Source organism: Bos javanicus, chromosome 1 (assembly GCF_032452875.1).
Source record: "Bos javanicus breed banteng chromosome 1, ARS-OSU_banteng_1.0, whole genome shotgun sequence".
Taxonomy (NCBI): Eukaryota; Metazoa; Chordata; class Mammalia; order Artiodactyla; family Bovidae; genus Bos; species Bos javanicus.
Window position 1 is genome coordinate 111,769,216 of NC_083868.1, and position 17,402 is coordinate 111,786,617.

The 17,402-nt window shown below is 41.0% G+C and overlaps 1 long non-coding RNA gene and 1 other non-coding gene across 2 annotated transcripts; both read right to left on the reverse strand.

Annotated features, from left to right (window-relative positions):
- Positions 1-745: 745 nt before the first annotated feature.
- Positions 746-17,373, reverse strand: LOC133248136 (uncharacterized). The gene is made up of 2 exons (XR_009736623.1): positions 17,034-17,373; positions 746-16,559 (listed from the first exon to the last, which is right to left on the reverse strand). It is a non-coding gene; the product is annotated as an uncharacterized LOC133248136 (long non-coding RNA).
- TRNAF-GAA (transfer RNA phenylalanine (anticodon GAA)) lies at positions 13,459-13,530 on the reverse strand. The gene has a single exon. It is a non-coding gene; the product is annotated as a tRNA-Phe (tRNA).
- Positions 17,374-17,402: the final 29 nt, after the last annotated feature.

Genomic DNA, 17,402 nt, shown 5'->3' on the forward strand with positions numbered 1-17,402 from the left:
AGAATTGATTCTGCCAAATCCTGTCTCTTCTTCATCTCTAGGAAAAGGAGGAATACAACTTTTGCCTTTGAAAAGTTTTTAAAACTGCTAATGAAGAAAACCTGTAACAACAGTAGTATCAACTTAGAAAAAATGCACAGCATAAGAGTTGCGAGTTAAGTTTTATTTGAAGCAAAATGAGGACTTCAGCGCCAGAAGACAGCACCTCAGGCAGCTCTAAGAAACTGTCCCAAAGAGACGGGGGGAAGGTCAGTGTATATGTGATTTTGGTGAACAGGGAATACATGTCATCAAGCATATATTTTTTCAGATGGTTTCTGCTAGTGTTGTGAAGCTTTTAGTCATGAGGAAAAGTCATCACCTTGAAGGATGTTAGTGCCTTTGTATATATGAGATGATGAAAGAATTGGACTCATAAAATTGGCTCGTGAAAATATCTATCTGAAGACCTGTGCTGCCAGTTTTCGCCACCGCCCCTTCCCAGCAGCATGTGACTTAAATATTACAGAGGTAGATGGCAAGTGCCGATTTGTGGTTGACAGCAGTAGTAGTAAATCTTACATAGCACTTTATATGCCAAAGCACTGTTCTAAATTTCTTGTATATATCAACTCATTTAATCCTCATAACAGTCCTAGGAGATGGATACTATTATCATCAGCTTGTTGCCCTTTTATGACTGAGAAAACAGAGACAGACTAAGGTTATACAGCCAGTAAACCACAGAACTGAGATTCAAACCAGGTCAGCTAGCTGTAATCTTTTATTGTTTATTAAACATTCAAAATAGACACTGCCAGACAATCTTCAAAACCCACATATCACTTGGTACTTTTTAAACAGAGCAATGGCCCTGTTACCACTGTTTCTTTCAGCTGTTTGCAGTGCCATGATTTTGGTGGATTTTTAAAAAATTGGTTATCCTCAACAAAATTCACAGCACAAATTCACTGAGTGCTTATATATTTGTGTGCATGCATAGTGCCTCAGTTGCTCAGTAGTGTCCAACTCTTTGCGACTAGCCCACCAGGTGCCTTTGTCCATGAGATTATCTTGGCAGGAATACTAGAGTAAGTTGCCATTTCCTCCTCCAGGGGATCTTCCCCACTCAGGGATGGAACCCATGTCTCCTGTATTGGCAGGCAGATCCTTTACCACTGAACCACCTGTTAAGCCTTTGTTTATGTATTTATTTGTGGTTTTAAAGGGCTTCCCAGGTAGCTCAACTGGTAAAGAATCCTTGGCTGGTAAAGAATGTTTAGCTGGTAAAGAATCTGCCTGCAATGCAGGAGACCTGTGTTCTATTCTTCAGTCGGGAATTTCTCCTGGAAAAGGGATAGGCTACCCACTCTAGTATTCTTGGGCTTCCCTGGTGGCTCAGATGATAAAGGATCAGCCTGCCATGCAGGAGACCTGGCTTCAGTCCCTGGATTGGGAAGATCCCTTGGAAGAGGGCATGGCAACCCACTCCAGAATTCTTGCCTGGAGAATCCCCATGGACAGAGGAGCCTGGCAGGCTACAGTCTGTGGGGTCACAGAGAGTTGGACACAACTGAGTGACTAACCACAGCAGAGTGGTTTTAAAAAAATATAAAACATAAAATTTACCTTCTTAACCATCTTTAAATGTACAGTTCAGTAGTGCTAAGTATATTCACATTGTTGTGCAACAGAGAGACCTCCATAACCTTTTCATTCTGCAAAAACCAACATCCCATTTCTTCCTCCTCTCAGCCTCTGATAACCACCATTGCATTTTTTGTTTCTATGAATGTGACTACTTTAAATACCTCATATAAGTGAAATCATACAGTATTTGTCTTTTTGTGACCAGCTTATTTCACTTAGCATAATGTCCTCAAGTTTCAACCGTGTTATAGCATTTGACAGAATTTCCTTCCTTTTTAAGACTGAATAAAATTCTATTTTATATGAAAAATATATATGTATTATTGTTTATCCATATAACTGTCCATGGGCATTTGGGTTGCTTCCACATCTTGGCTATTGTGAATAACACTGCTGTTGGAGTGTTCATATATTAAAAACTGAAAATTTAAGAATGAAACATGGTAACTCAGAAAATAGCTCACAGTAAGGGTGAAGAAAATGAAGCTCTTCAGGTTTGTATAATTGATGATAACACTTTACATGGAATTTTAAAATTTAGGACTTTAAGCTGTTTTCATATATCAAAATCACCTTTTATAATGTCCCTGAGTTTAGAGTTCTGGCAATAGGCATCATAACACTTGTACATGTGTTACTGAACTGAACTTGGGGCTACTCACCTACCACACAGTAGGGGCAATTTATAACACTGAGTTATGGTAAAGGAAAGTACAGCGTTTATTGCAGAAGCCACCCAAAGAAAACAGGAACCTCATGCTCAAAGCCTAGAGAAGGAAATGGCAACCCACTCCAGTATTCTTGCTGGAAAATCCCATGGACAGAGAAGCCTGGCAGGCTACAGTCCATGGGGTCACCAAGAGTCGGACACCACTTAGGGACTAAACCACCACCACCGTCCTCAAAGAACCTGAACTTCATGGTTTTCAGGGGAAGATTATTAAAGGCAACATTTAGGGTGAGAGCTGCAGGGTACATGACTTTCTTCTGATTGGTTGGTGGTAACAGATGTTTTCAGGAATCTGGATCATCAGCTTTCTGGTTCCACCAGTCTGGGGTCTACTTCTTGTGCTCAAAAGGTAATCACAATCCTCTGCCTTGGTAGGGGTCTTAGGTCCTGCAGAACAACTGAAAATATGTGTCAGATTGTTACCTAAGACAGCTTTATCGCTAAACATTGTTTATTGACTGATTTTCCTTTGTTTCCTTCACTTCCTTGATTAGTAACTGCTCCAGTCTGCTCTTTGGAATTCAGGGAAGGTCTAGGAGGACAAAGCCTTTTTGTTTTTTTTCTACAAAAAAGAACTGGGGACATGAAGGGACTTTGTACTATACTTGGGAGGGCCCCCAGGATGCTGCTCAGTTTCAATCCCCCCTTTTTCTTTAATACTCCTCAATCTTGAGGGGGATCAGGAGTGGGACAAGAAAGGGAATCAAGTTGTGGGTAGAGAGGTTAATCATAAATTTGACAGGGGAACCTGGTTTTAAGGGATCTCAGTTTCACATATATTATGGGCTTAATTGTAACCAAGAGCTTGCTGTTTTTGAATTCCTACATTTTCCTAGTAACAAGCTCTACATCCAGAGCTTGAATCTGAAACAGGACTGAAAAGGGCAGGGCACAACCTTTAGAAGAATGACATAGCCATTTAGTTTAGTTTAGTTCAGTTGCTCAGTCGTGTCCGACTCTTTGCGACCCCATGAATCGCAGCACCCCAGGCCTCCCTGTCCATCACCAACTCCCAGAGTTCACTCAAACCCACGTCCATCGAGTCAGTGATGCCATCCAGCCATCTCATCCTCTGTCGTCCCCTTTTCCTCCTGCCCCCAATCCCTCCCGGCATCAGAGTCTTTTCCAATGAGTCAACTCTTCACACGAGGTAGCCAAAGTACTGGAGTTTCAGCTTTAGCATCATTCCTTCCAAAGAAATCCCAGGGCTGATCTCCTTCAGAATGGACTGGTTGGATCTCCTTCCAGTCCAAGGGACTCTCAAGAGTCTTCTCCAACACCATAGTTCAAAAGCATCAATTCTTCGGCGCTCAGCTTTCTTCACAGTCCAACTCTCGCATCCATACATGACCACTGGAAAAACCACAGCCTTGACTAGACGGACCTTTGTTGGCAAAGTAATGTCTCTGCTTTTCAATATGCTGTCTAGGTTGGTCATAACTTTTCTTCCAAGGAGTAAGCGTCTTTTAATTTCATGGCTGCAGTCACCATCTTCAGTGATTTTGGAGCCCAGAAAGATAAAGTCTGACACTGTAGGACATGACAAAACCTAGTTAAAACCAACTAGGTCCAAGATGGCAGATTTGACTTCCAATGGAGCTTGAGCCTCATTATATGCTCATTGTGATACATTTAGTTCAGTTCAGTCGCTCAGTCGTGTCCAACTCTTTGCAACCCCATGGACTGTAGCACGCCAGGCTTTCCTATCCATCACCAACTCCCGGAGCTTACTCAAAATCGTATCCATCCAGTTAGTGACCCAACCATCTCATTCTGTCGTCCCCTTCTCCTCCTGCCCTCAATCTTTCCTAGCACTAGAATCTTTTCCAATGAGTCAGTTCTTTGCATCAGGTGCCCAAAGTATTGGAGTTTCAGCTTCAGCATCAGTGCTTCCAATGAATATTCAGGGATGATTTCCTTTAGGATTGACTGGCTGGGTCTCCTTGTAGTCCAAGAGACTCTCAAGAGTCTTCTCCAACACCACAGTTCAAAAGCATCAGTTCTTCTACCTTGCTGGCATGTGAAATGAGCGTAATTGTGCAGTAGTTTGAACATTCTTTGGCATTGCCCTTCTTTGGGATTGGAATGAAAGCTGACCTTTTCCAGTCCTGTGGCCTTTGCTGAAGTTTCCAAATTTGCTGGCATATTGAGTGCAGCACTTTCATAGCATCATCTTTCTGGATTTGAAATAGCTCAGCTGGAATTTCATCACTTCCACTGCCTAGCAAATTGTGGGTACCCAACTAATAAAGATTCTGCCTGCAATGTAGGGGACCTGGGTTCAAATCCTGGGTTGGAAAAATCCCCTGGAGAAGTGAATGGCAACCCACGCCAGTATTCTTGCCGGGATAATTCCATGGACAGAGGAGCCTGACTGGTTACAATCCTTAGGGTCATGAAGAGTCAGACATGACTGAGTGACTAGCACTTTCACTATATTCTCTGTCCTAATTTTTAAGACCATGTACATTAGAACATGACAACAAGTAGGAAAATTTTAACAGAGAAGAACAGGTATGTTCATTTCTAAAATATATGCAGCACATTATAATAAATAAAATAAAAATTACCAAGACCTGAGTGAGAAAGGTGCAGACAAAATTCACAAAATAGGCAGTTGTTGTTGTTTACTTGCTAAGTCATGTCCCACTCTTTTGCAACCCCATAGATTGTAGCCTGCCAGGCTCATCTGTCCATGGGCTTTTCCAGGCAAGAATACTGGAGGGGGTAGCCATTTCCTTCTCCAGGGGATCTTCCTGATCCAGGGATCAAACCAGCATCTCCTGGGTTGACACTTTATTGCATCCACTCAGTGGATTCTTTACCACTGAGCTACTTGGGAAACCCAAAATAGGCAGTACTGCTGCTGCTGCTAAGTCGCTTCAGTCATGTCCGACTCTGTGTGACCCCATAGACAGAAGCCCACCAGGCTCCTCTGTCCCTGGGATTCTCCAGGCAAGAACACTGGAGTGGGTTGCCATTTCCTTCTCCAATGCATGAAAGTGAAAAGTGAAAGGGAAGTCGCTCAGTCGTGTCTGACTCCTAGCGACCCCATGGACTGCAGCCTACCAGTCTCCTCCATTCCTTCTTCTCTAGTCAGTTCTTTAAAACAGTGGTTCTCAAACCTAGCTACACACTCAAATTACTTAGTACACTCAGGTCCCATTACACATCAATTAAATAAATTCCATAAAATGAGAGAAGAAAAAATTTAAGTATGGCAATACTGGATAAATAGGTAGAAGGTAATAAGCAGAGAAAAAAATGTTTCTGACAGGAGTGCAAAATGATACAACTACTTTAAAAACACTGGCAGTTTCTTGTAAAGTTAAATATACACATAGCATGCTCTGCTATGCTTAGTCACTCAGTCAGGTCCAACTCTTTGCGACCCCATGGACTGCAGCCTGCCAGGCTCCACTATCCATGGGGATTCTCCAGGCAAGAATACTGGAGTGAGTTGCCATGCCCTCCTCCAGGGGATCTTCCCAACCCAGGAATCGAACCCAGTTCTCCTGCATTGTAGGTGTATTCTTTATGATCTGAGGCACCAGGGAAGCCCATACACATAGCATACAACTCAGCAATCCTATCCTAGGTAATTGCCCAGAAGAAATGAAAACTTTATTTACATAAGAACCTGTATGCAAGGGTTTATAGTGACTTTTATCATCAAAATCTGAAAATAATCCAAATGTTCTTGAACTATTGAATGGATAAACACATGCTGGTACATTCACACAATGAAATGTTACTCAGGAAAAAAAAAAAAAAGCAGGGCTGGGGGGAGGTACACAGGAAGGAACTATCAATACAGGCAACAACATGGATGAATCCCAATGCATTATGTGGACTGCAAGAAGTCAGAGTTAAAGGCTACATATTGTATGATTCCATTTAATTGACATTTTGGAAAAGTGAAACTATAGGGATTAAAAACATATCAGGGGATCTTCCCTGGTGGCTCAGTGGTAAAGAATCCTCCTGCCGATTTAGGAGATGTGAGTTCCATCCCTGATCAGGAAGATCCCACATGTCTCAGAGCAGCTAAGCACCACAACTTTTGAGCCTGTGCTCTAGGGACCAGAAGCCACAACTACTGAAGCCCATGTGCTCTACAGTCCATGCTCTGCAACAAGAGAAACCATCGCAATGAGAAGCCTGCCCACCGCAACTAGAGAGTAGCCCCCACTTGCTACTAGAGAAAAGCCTGCACAGCAATGAAGACCCAGTGAAGCCAAAAATAAATATATACATTTAAAGATATTTATTTATTTATGGCTATGCTGAGTCTTCATTGCTGTGCGGACTTACTCTAGGGGATACTCTCTAGCTGTGGTGCACTGGCTTTTCATTGCGGTGACTTGTTGTGGAGCACCGGCTCTAGGCATGTGAGCATCACTAGGTGAGGCACGTGGGCTGTCTAGCACATGATCAACAGGCCAGGCTCATGGCTTAGTTGCTCCACTGCATGTGGGATCGTCCAGGATCAGGGATCAAACTCGTGTCCCCTGCGTTGGCAAGCAGATTCTTTACCACTGAGCCACAGGGAAGCCCCAAAATAAATAAATAAAATTATTAAAAACAAAAAAACAAACACATCAAGGTTTTTCAGGGACTGGGGGCTGGGTGGGGAGGCTGATTTCAAATGAGCCCAGAGAAGTTTTCAGAGTGATAAAACTATTCCATGTCTTGATGGTGGTTGTGGTTATTATAACTATTTGTGGAAAATGGCTCATATTTGTCAAGACTCATAGAACTGTCCACTAAAATTTTACTCCTCCCTGCCCCCGCCAAAAAAAGCAATTAAAAATTCTGAGGAAGATCCTGAAGATTCCAGTTAGAAAAGTTAAGAAATCTGCAACCACCCAGTTTTAGGAAGAGACCACTAGATGGCGGTATTAATTTTCTTAATAGAACCCAGGAAAAATTTGAAGCTCAAAGACCAAAGGCCTGGGGGTGGAGCAGTTCTTTGAAAAGTTTCCTGAAAATCCATAGCTATAACTCCTGCTGTCAAGACTGCAGTGGTTTCTGTGTTTTTCCTAAGGTCAGTCTTCCCAGTATTCCACAGCTCTTAGTTTGTTTTTGTTTTCTGAAACAGATCAAATAGCAGAACCCTTGTGGTAGAAAGTGAAGAAGAACCAAAAAGCCTCTTGATGAAAGTGAAAGAGGAGAGTGAAAAAGTTGGCTTAAAGCTCAACATTCAGAAAACTAAGATCATGGCATCTGGTCCCATCACTTCATGGGAAATAGATGGGGAAACAGTGTCAGACTTTATTTTTGGGGCTCCAAAATCACTGCAGATGGTGACTGCAGCCATGAAATTAAAAGATCCTTACTCCTTGGAAGAAAAGTATGACCAATATAGATAGCATATTGAAAAGCAGAGACATTACTTTGCCAACAAAGGTCTGTCTAGTCAAGGCTATGGTTTTTCCAGTGGTCATGTATGGATGTGAGAGTTGGACTGTGAAGAAGGCTGAGTGCCGAAGAATTGATGCTTTTGAACTGTGGTGTTGGAGAAGCCTCTTGAGAGTCCCTTGGACTGCAAGCAGATCCAACCAGTCCATTCTGAAGGAGATCAGCCCTGGGATTTCTTTGGAAGGAATGATGCTAAAGCTGAAACTCCAGTACTTTGGCCACCTCATGTGAAGAGTTGACTCATTGGAAAAGACTCTGATGCTGGGAGGAATTGGGGGCAGGAGAAGGGGACAACAGAGGATGAGATGGCTGGATGGCATCCCTGACTCGATGGACGTGAGTCTGAGTGAACTCTGGGAGTTGGTGATGGACAGGGAGGCCTGGGGTGCTGCGATTCATAGGGTCGCAAAGAGTCGGACACTGCTGAGCGATTGAACTGAACTGAACTGAACTGTTGTTGCTCAGTCGTTCAGTCGTGTCCGACCCTTTGAGACCCCATGGACCACAGCACGCCAGGCTTCCCTGTCCTTCACTAATTCCCAGAGTTTGCTCAAACTCATGTCGATTAAGTTGGTGATGCTATCCAACCATTTCATCCTCTGTTGCCCCCTTCTCCTCCTGCCTTCAATCTTTCCCAGCACGAGAATCTTTTCCAATGAGTTGGCTCTTTGCATGTGGTGACTAAAGTATTGGAGATTCAGCAACAGTCCTTTGAATGAATATTCAGGGTTGATTTCCTTTAGGACTGACTGGTTTGAATCTCCTGGCAGTCCAAGGGATTCTTAAGAGTCTTCTCCAGCACCATCCATAGTTCAAAAGCATCAGTTCTTCAGTGCTCAGCCTTCTTTATGATCAACTCTCACATCTGTAAATGACTACTGGAAAAACCATAGCTCTGATTAGGTAGACCTTTGTTGGCAAAGTGATTTTCAATACACCGTCTAGGTCCATCAACTTTTTTCCAAGCAGCGTCTTTGGACAGCACGGCTGTCCTCACTGTCCACAGTGATTTTGGAGCAGAACATTAGTTAACCAATTTTTTGTTTGTTTTTCTTACTTTTCATTACCTAGAATCTTGAACATGTATGAAATAAACAGAATGGTATAATGAATTTCAGTATTACCAAACATCAGTAGTTATTGGTAATCTACTATTCTTAATTTATCAAACCTTCATCCTTCCCAATCCCCATGCAAATAGCTTTCTATAGTCATTTTCCTAATGAGATAAGTTTACATCATTTTGAAATGCAGTTTTTAAAAAATAGGCTTATTTTTTCACAGCTGAATTGAGCAGAACACAAATACATTTCCTACATGCCCCTTGCCCCACACATGCATAGTCTCCCCCATAATCAGCATTGCCCACAGAGTGGTACATTCGTGACACATCAGTATCACCCACAGTTCATAGTTCATGTTGGTGTCACACATTCTATGGGTTTGGACAAAAACAGTGACATATAACTATCATACAGTATCGTAAGAGTAGTTTCACTCTACTAAGCGTCACTGTGCTCCCCTTATTCATTCCTCCCTCTCCCTAATCCCTGGCAAAATGCACAGATTTTGATTATGTAATTCCCATTTGTTTTGGATAGGCCTAGTTTGGAAGTTTCTAGTAACATAAAGCAAAAAGAAAAGGGAACATTGCGGGAGAATGAAATGGAGCAGGACCTTATGGTCCTTGCCACCCCCACCCCCACGCATGTCCTCCGCTTGCCTTTTGTCTGTGGAAAAACTTTAGCCAAAGAATAAATTTAATCAGAGAAGTGAGAAAATGCAAAAGCAAAGAAAAGCAGTCAGAAAGGACAATGCGATAGTAGTTTGGTCAATAAGCAAGATCAAGGACCTTTAGTTCTTTCTCAAGGGCTATAGACAATATTCTGAGCCATATCCCATGAGCCATCTTATGGATACTGAAACCTCCACCAAGTGAGATGTTAACTACATGACCAGACTGTAGCCATGATATAAGCTGCCACAATTCCAAGAATCGACCTCAAAGAAATGGAAACAAACTGACCCTGTAGCTGAAGATTAACTCTACTTAAAATAATCAAGATGACTCTGGTCAGACTAAGGTGACTGTCTGAGCTGACTGCTATTTCTGCCTGTAGCCCACTCCGTCTATAAAAGCTCGTCTCCTAATTGTTGAGGATAGGCAGAGTCGGCCTTTGGACAGACATGTGTCTCTTCCCTGACCACTACCCTGATTGTCTGAAAGAAAGCAAATTTTTCTTTTCACCAATCTGGCTTCTTTACTGGCTTTCGAGCAGCGAGCACCCAGACCCTACTTTCAGTAACAAGAAGGCTAAAGAGAGAAATCCAGTAAACAACTGGATTTCCAGGAAGAGTTAATGAAGAGGAAAGAAAGAAAGGAAAAATCAAATGTATTATAAAAGAAAACTTCCCTAAATTCATGAAAAATTCTAAACTTTGTTCAAAAAGACCTAATAAATGTTGAATAAGGTTAACAGAAAAACATACATGGTGAAAATTCTGAACTCCAAAAACAAAGGAAAACTCCACAAGCTTCCAAATGGAAAAACAGGATACTGGCAAAGGAATAAAAATTGATAGTGTCAACTAAAAAAGTAAAGAAAGCACAGTGTGACAGCTGTGAGTTCAGTTCTGTTTGGGAACTTATTGAAGACTATAGCCCAAGAGACAGTCTCTCAGAGAGTTCTGATGAACCACTAGGAAGAGGTAAGGGAGAGATCAGTGTATACGTGATTTTGGCAAAGTATATGCAATTGAGTAAACATCCAAGTAGAAGGTTGCTGCTAGTCAGGAGGAGCTGATGTCTCCCTTAATGATTTTAGAGCTTTTCTAGACATGAGAACATGCAAGAAATTTGAGTCATAAAATCTTCTGAAAATAGCTTACTATGAGAAGGTCTGTTCTGCCAGTTTTCCCGAGCAGAGAGTGCCTCATTCTTGATCTTCACCCTGAACTCCTTTCAGGGTATGTCAAAGGTCAGCAACTTCAGTGGCTAGGGACTTCATTCTTGTACAACCAGATGGTGAGCGACATTTTTTTTGTTGGTAAAAGTAAATAACAGGGAACTTCCCTGGTGGTCCAGTGGCTAAGACTCCTTACTCACAATGCAGGGGGCCTGAGTTCAATCCCTGGTCAGGGAACTAGATCCCACATGCTACAATTAAATAAATAAATAATTTTTAAAAGTAAATATCAATAATATAATAAGTAACTTTTTTGATGTAATTAATACCTTGTTTTTGAGAACTTCAGCCCTAAGTCATAGGAAAAAAGAAATAAAATTTTTAAAAAATTGATATAAAAATACGTATTTTCGTTGTTCTTTGCTTTTGGCTTCCTTGACCATGGACTGAACCCTGACCTCTGGGGGGTTCGATTCACTAGACTGCCAGGGAGTTCCCAAGGTGAACATATGCTTTTATCATTAATAGAAAACAATTAAAAATAGCATCACATTTTGGTGCTCTCATATTGGTGTACACTGACAAGTCTGAAATACAAAGGTTGATGAGGGGCAAGCAGATACAATTAATCACAGCTAAACATTATACATTAGTATAAAACTTTTTGGAGGACCATTTGGCAATATTATACTTTACATTTTAAATATATATTTCAACCCAGAAATTTAACTTTAAAATATATGTGTGTTTTATATTTATACTATTGATAATATTGATATATATTTTACATTTTACATGTGTATTTGGGGGAGTTTTGAGAAAACAAATCATCAAACCAGAAAGAAGCTAAATGGTCATCAGTGTTATAAGTATGAGCCTTATAACTTATAAAATTTGCTAAATTTTAGCAAATCCACACGACTCTGACAGGCCTAGTGTAGACCCTGTGTTCACGCTTAAGATTATTCAAGTGTAAGTAAGAGGATGGAGTCGGGCAACTGAAGGCAATAAAGAATTATGGCTACCTCCAGGAGGGTTTCGGAGAAGGCAATGGCACCCCACTCCAGTACTCCAGTACTCTTGCCTGGAAAATCCCATGGATGGAGGAGCCTGGTAGGCTGCAGTCCATGCGGTTGCTAGGAGTCGGACACGACTTAGCGACTTCTCTTTCACTTTTCACTTTCATGCATTGGAGAAGTAAATGGCAACCCACTCCAGTGTTCTTGCCTGGAGAATCCCAGGGATGGGGAGCCTGGTGGGCTGCCATCTCTGGGGTCGCATGGAGTCGGATACACTGAAGCGACTTAGCAGCAGCCAGGAGGGTTTTACATTGGCAGTTTCACTAGCTTTGTCAGAACGCACCAATCAAGGAAGGCCAGTTTCCCAAAGAAAAGGGAGTTTTACTCCCTTTTACTCCCTTTACTCACTTAACAGAAGTGAGTAAGGGGCCCTCAGTATGTAAAAAGAGCAGCTGCTCTCGACAGTATTGGCTGAAAGTCCCCCGCAGTAGCCGCCTTATTTTCATAGTAGTGGTGACAATTGTTCCACATTTGCTGAGCCTGTCGGGGGAGTGCTCCCAGATGTGTGGGAAAATGTCTGTCTGTCAGACAGGAAGACTACCACAAGGCCTTATGATGAGTAAACAGTAAATTTGGGCGTGACTTAACTGTGGACATCCCTGGTGGCGCAGACATTAAAGAATCCACCTGCAATGCAGGAGATGCAGGTTACAGCCCATGAGGTCACAAAGAGTCAAAACGACTGAGCAACTAACACCTTCACTTTTTTCACTTTAGCGGGGAAGACTTGCCTCTGTTCCATGTGATGGCTGCAAGGGCAGCTCAACCTGGGGCTGGAAGATTCCATTTTAAGATGGCTCACACACACAGCTGTCAAGCTGATGCTGTTGAGTGGGAGCTCAGCCAAAGCTGAGAGCCATGAGCCTTAGTTCCCTTCCAGGTGCATGGAATTCAATTCTAAGAGTGATTATCTCAAGAGACAGAAAGTAAAAACTACCAGTTCCTTAAGACTTGAGCCTGGAAATTATCCCAGCATCACTTAATCTGTATTCTATTGTTCATAGAGCCTAGATTCAAGGAAAGGGACATAGATTCTACTTCTCAAAGGGAGAAGTGATAAAGAATTTGGAAGCTAAGTTTTAAAACTGCCATATCAAGTTGAGGGAAGACATTAGGGTTGGAAGCTCTAAAAAGCCTCAAGAGTTTAGATACTTAATGTGAAATATACATAATGTATGACCAGCTGGCTTACTATACATAATATCTGGCATTATATTACACGTTACTTACACCAAGATTGCACCACATCTTATATTAGAATTTCCTGACCCATCCTTCACCCTCAACATGCTTTTGGTCAGAATTCAGCTTCTAAATGAAAAGGAATTGACCAAGATGGCTTTGGACTCTTTGATTCAGTATCATCATTTGAATGTCAGATCTGGATAGCCATGCTATAACGTTTAAACCTCTGGCAGATTGTGGAAAATGGAATAATGAGGACAATCATAAATATATGAGACGTTTAGAAACTATTTTGTATTTTTTAGCTAGCCTGTACATAATCAGGGGACTAAGTATCAAAGACCAGTTTGATCAACTTCAGGTAACCAAGTGAAAGTGAAAGTGAAGTCACTCAGTCATGTCCAATTCTTTGGGACCCCATGGACTGTAGCCTACCAGGCTCCTCCCTCCATGGGATTCTCCAGGCAAGAGTACTGGAGTGGGTTGCCATTTCCTTCTTCAGGGGATCTTCCCAACCCAGGGATCGAACCTGGGTCTCCCGCATTTCAGGCAGATGCTTTAACCTCTGAGCCACCAGGGAAGCCTAACCAAGTGGCCTTTAAAATAAAAGAGTAATCATTTCATCTTTTCTTTTTGATGGGTTCAAGATGTGTTAGCTATTATATGGCTCTATTGGTTGGCCTGAAAATAGTCAAAAGCAATTGTATTATTTTGGATTATTTTAGACAACAAATTAATATTAGTTGTTGAACTTCTTGGTTTGTGCTTGTGCGTGAGTGTTGAGTCATAGCCAGTATGACCACATGTTTTAGATTAGAAACTTATAGTCAGAGTAGACACCTATGTCTGGATTCCTCCTGACAGGTTTACTGGACTTTAAAAAACAATATATTACTAAGAGACTTGTTTTGACTACTTAGAAATGCAGGATGACTTGTCCACACAGGTCACAGTTGGTATAATAAGTACACAAAAGCTATCTGTACACACAAGAATAGTTCTGAGGGCTTACATTAACAAGACACAAATTTTTTGTTTATAATAATCCACTAGTACCAATTGCTATTGAATTTCTTGGCCTAACAGACTTCAGTATATTTTGTTATGGCATCTGAATATCTAAAAAAATAATTGGCCTAGAGCATATTTCAGTAGTCTATGTTCTTTTTTACCCTTGACGTTCCTAGAGTTTCTTTGAGGCTCTAGGAAACATCAGTAACAATATTGGTATCAGAGGTACTGAATACAGTATCAGAGTAGGTGTAGGTATTACAGAGTTGGTATGCTGAGGTTAGTTATATTAACAACAATAATAATATAAATAGTTATAAATTAATATATAAATATTTAATATATGTAAATAGTTAATATTAACTCTGCAACCTATAGGATTTATGGGTTAGATGACAAATACAATAGCAAATTATAATTCAAATGATTTATAATATATCAAAGTCCTTCTATTGGTACCTACACTTGAATTAAGCCAAAATTGCACCTTTCCTTCATGAGAATGTCGCAACTTTTAAAACCCTTAAAAACCTACAGATAAATTATTACATGTAATTTTTTTTTAATAATACAAGAACACTGAACTGGAAGAAGATTTTTATCTTCAGATTGAAATGATTCACTGATTCCCAGTGTGACAGATTAAACTATGTTTACAAATCCTTTGACATGCTTCCCTTCAAAAACACTTTACTGCCTGAGCCCCAGGGAAGTCTCTCTTCAAGAGGTGGAGCTTTATTCTCCTTCTCTTGAGTGTTGGCTGGACTTTATGACTTGCTTCTGATGAATGGAATATAGTAGAGATTTTTTAAAAAGTGACAGTATGTGACATTTGTGACTGAGTCATAAAAGCATTGTAACTTCTTCCTTCCTCTTTCTCTTAGACCACCTTTTCTGCAGGAGACCAACCACCATGTTGGAAAATTATCTAACCAGTTTTACAGGGAGCTTCACATGGCAAGGAACTGGGGCCTCCTTCCAACAGCCATATGAGTGTGCCATCTTGGAAATGGATTCTCCAGCCCGTCAAGCATTCAGATGATTGACAGCCCAGCTGACATCTCACTGCAACCTTGTGAGAGATACCACGCCAGAAACACCCAGCTAAACCATTTCTGAACTCCTAGCCAACAACTGTGAGATAAAATGTTTACTTTTTTAAAGTGCTGAGTTTTGAGGTAATATGTTACTCAGCAATAGATAATGAATATAACCAGAAAGGATTATGATTTATTTTATAAAAGGCACATCTAGAAATTAAGAAAAAAACAAGTATCAGACAGAAAGAACAACCTATTTACAAAAGAAATAAAATCAGGTGAATATTTCTTCCTTATCAGTAATAGTAGAAGTTGGAAGTCAACAACTACATTTTTTGAACATGCAAGGATTCAGTTTACCTATACACCCAGTTTTTTAAAAATAATGAAAGAAATTCTCTAACCATATAAAAATTGAATAGAATTTAATCATGATTATACCAAGAACTTATGGACAAGATAAAAAGCACACACACACACAGATAGCTATTCTGCAACATGTAAATCTAAATGGATGCTGACAATATGAATGGGAATTTGTAATATGTTATAAAATTAGTCTCGAAATGGAAATAATTTCCACTTCCATACTTACTAGCTTAGTATTAAACTTTCTATTACATAATTCACTATTCAGCAAGTATTTACTTTTAACTTAATATGCCTAAGTACTTTAAAAAAATTCTCAGCAAGTACATAGACCTTTGATGCTTACAAATGGAATTTCACCTAACAACTACCATCTCTGCCAAAACTTTCCCGAAACATTACAGAATGTTAGTCTTCAGAAATGCATTATTTGTATAGCTTGGTTTCATGTGTAAACTATAGGTTACATTTAATAAATGTGTAACTTTTTAATTCAAATTTAAGGTCCATCTTCAGGAATCCAAACTTTTTCTTCCCTGAATAATTTTGAGATAAACAGTTGTCAAAATGTCAACATTTATATATGGAAGAGGCCAACAGTAAGATGCTTTATCTCTTAAATGGTGTAAGATTTAGTATGTTTATCTTGAATTGTATGTTTTTCTTTTTGGCCAAGCCACCGGACTTACCAGATCTTAGTTCCCTGCCCAGGGAACAAAGCTGGGTCACCCAAGTGAAAGTGCAGAGCCCTAACCACTAAACCACCAGGGAAATCCCTCTTTAATTTTAGGATTTAGTTTTGTGGGGGTTTTTTTGGTATATGTAACCTAGTTTTTTATTGGACTATAATTGCTTTACAACGTTGTGTTAAGTTACCATTGTAGGATGAAATGAATCAGCTATATGTATACATATATACTCTCCCTCTTGGACCTCCCTCCCTCCACCCCATCCCACCCACCTTAGTCTTCAGGGAGCACTAAACAGAGTTCCCTGTATTATACACCAGGTTCCCACTTCACTTGATAGTGTATTTATGTAAAACTTAATCTCCCAATTCATCCCACCCTCTCCTTGCCCCCTGTGGCTACCACTGGTGTTCCAGTCTGCGTTTCTATTCCAGACCTGCAAATAGGCGCTACAGGTTGCTCAAGATTAAGTTCTCCGTGATCATTTCAACAACGCACACCTGTTAACAAGAAACAAAATTTTAATATTTGGTTTTTACTAGATATTTTACAGTAACTAAAAAATAGAACGATAAGGAATCATTCCAATCTATTCAATTTAACTAGTTATGCAGACACCAGTTCCCCTAAACTTCTTCCCCCACTTTGAAGAACAGACTACGAAGAAAGCTAGCGCGCCTTGAGCAGTTTCATTCATTCCAGGAATAAGGAGGTATTGTAAGGAAGGCGCTTAGCCTTTTAGCCAGGACTATTTTTTACCCTCTGGAGGGCACAAACCGTCTCTGCCTGCTAAGTAAATTCCATAAACGCAATCCTTCTCCTCACTGTTTCTACCCGGCCCATGAAAGCAGGAGTATCACAAAATACCCAGCCATTGTTTGGGCTTTGCCCACCTCCAGCCTAGTGACTAAATCAGTCCTGAATATTCATTGGAAGGACTGATGCTGAAGCTGAAGCTCCAATACTTTGGTCACCTGATGAGAAGAACTGGTTCATTGGAAGGGACCCTGATGCTGGGAAAGGTTGAAGGCAGAAGGGGACGACAGAGGATGAGATGGTTGGATCGCATCACCGACTGGATGGACAGGAGTTTGAGCAAGCCCCGGGAGTTGGTGAAGGACAGAAGGCCTGGCGTTCTGCAGTTCATGGGATCGCATAGAGTCGGACACGACTGAGCGTCTAAACTGAACTGAGCTTAGTGACAAGCCCTCACTGAGTCGCCGAGAATCAGAGGATGCACCGTAGAAACCTTCGGCTATCCGCACAGGCCTAGCTGACTCCGCCCCCACGTGCCTGCAGGGGCCCAATGATCGAGACCCACGCTTTCCATACAGTCGCATGCG